We start from the raw sequence: 2,288 nt of genomic DNA, 5'->3' as shown, positions 1-2,288 counted from the left end.
TTCCTGTCTCGACTCTGGAGCTGAGAATGTGAGGGTTCTGGAGGCAGAAGGGGGACTTGGCCTTGGCACAGCCACGGCATAGCAGGTGGGGCCGCATTCCCCGTGGGCTTCCGACACAAGCTGGATGGTGAACTTGGCCACCAAGAGTGCACCTGCCTAGCACGGCACACACTTCTGCAGTTACAAGAGCCACACGTGCTAGAATAGGGAACCGGTCAGACCGGAAACTAGCCTGATTGCATTAGAAGCAGCTAGAAAGCAAATCATGCACCTCGGTTCTATCTAATCGCATAGAAGATGGGGTGGAGGGTCCCCTGGAACGGGCCGGAATCGACTTCTGGACACCCCCATTACCAAGCTCAAATGGCCCTTCTGAGGGCCCAGTAAGATCACGCCCACAGAGGCTAAGCAAGGACCATGGTGTGTGGAAGGGGACTGTAGGCATCGTTACGACCACCTCCGTCGTGGTGTTGGCATTTTATTCTGAAACAGTTGAGACCTCTGTTCTGTCGGGAAATGTCCATTGCTGGTTGGAGAGGAAGAAAGGGAGAGTTTGCTCAGAAAGCTCTCTGGCTCTGCGGAGGACTCCTTGCCCTCCGAGGTGGGTTGGGTTTTGTTCTTTTACCCTACGGCAAAGGCTTCCAGGAGAGACTTTCTTCTGGGTCTCTTGCCACTTCTTATAGTTTTGGGAAAGTGTAGATCTGACCGGTGCGGCTCCATGGAATGCGCCGAGTTCAGGGCTGGTGGAAGTCTCAGCTCCAGGACATCAGTGCTGCCATGTGGGCTCTGTCACATGACCTGGGACGCCACTCGGCGGGCCCCAGCAACACTCCCTTACGATGGAGAATTGATTTTTAAAAATAAGACATGTGCAGCTAGTGTAGTGCTGGCTCTGGGCTCCACCCACAGGAAGTGCTGACAGCCTAGACCAGGAGGACAGGAGGATACAGCCCTCTGTCACAGCCAGGGATGCCCGTAGAAACTCTCACCGTCGATGTCACTCTAGAGCTAAGGTCAACAGATTAAAAGTAACAAGCTTCCAGCGAAAACTATAAACAGAGGAAAGTTTTTCGATGATTAATTGGCCCTGTTTAATTTACATTCCAGTGACTTTGTATTATCTTAAGTGGTTTCATACAGGCCAGGGAAAGGGAAGAAGAGCCTGGGGACAAGTGACTGTGGCGTCATTTCATTGCCAAGAGCTGGGATGGGCCTGATTGGCCCCGAAATCTTATAAGTGCCCCAAACTGCCACGACCACACTCTTGGTGGCCACCCGCACCCTGGTGTGTCATCGGCCTCTCTTCCGTGGGCTCTGTGGCTTGGAGGGCACCTGTATCTCCTCCTCCCGCCACGCCTCACTCTAAGTGTCCGTGGCCAAGACGCACGCCCAGCTGCATTTGCTCTGAGACGTTCCAGCCAGCCTCACCTTGCGGAATGGGAAGGCTCTTTGGAGCAGACCCCAAGTTGCAGGAAGGAGGCTCCGGTCTGAGTATGGGTCCTCCTTGACCTGCTCCCGGTGACATAAAGGCCAGTTCATGCCCTGATTGCCTTTCCAGGGTCAGCCCACCCAGGCCAGCTGAGTGCCATGGGCCGGGCTCTCCCCAGTCTCACAAAACAACTGCATCCTAAACAGCAAACTCCCTCCTGAGCCCCCACCCCCATCATCAGAGCCAGGGCCAGCATCCTCGCTGTGTGTGGGAACCACCCTTCGTGGGCACTGGGATTCCCTTCCCACCTGAGGTGGCATCTCCACTCCTGCAGGTTTTTCTTCCCTGGCTTCCCCTCTGCCGTTTCCCGTCATCTCCCTCTGCCCAGGAGGCATGTTCCCGAGTGGGCAGTGGGGACACTGTTGTATCTGCTGTATCTGCTTCCCGGGGCCCCTCAGAGGAATCTCTGGATTTTGTACTCTCATCGTGGCGCTCCCTCCTAGGCAAACAGCGCCCTTTTTTTAAATTTTGAGTTGGAGTCTCACTCTGTCACCCAGACTGGAGTGCAGTGGCTGCTCCCAGCCACCGCAGCCTCAACCTGCTGGGCTCCAGCGATCCTTCCGCCTCAGCCTTCAGTAGCCGAAATTACAGGCACGCGCTACCACGCCCGGCTGATTTTTTGATTTATTGTAGAGATGAGGTCTCGCCAATTTGCCCAGTGGGTCTCGAACCCGCGGGCTCAGCAATCCACTCACCTCAGCCTCCCAAGGCGCGGGATGACAGGCTGAGCCACCAAGCCCAGCTAACAGCGCCTTTTCATCTTGCTGGTGTTTAACCTCGAATCTGATGACCGCTCCCT

This window comes from Carlito syrichta, unplaced genomic scaffold (genome assembly GCF_000164805.1).
Source record: "Carlito syrichta isolate Samal-C Ts95f unplaced genomic scaffold, Tarsius_syrichta-2.0.1 Scaffold155927, whole genome shotgun sequence".
NCBI classification, from domain to species: domain Eukaryota; kingdom Metazoa; phylum Chordata; class Mammalia; order Primates; family Tarsiidae; genus Carlito; species Carlito syrichta.
Note: the sequence above shows the minus strand (reverse complement) of the source record.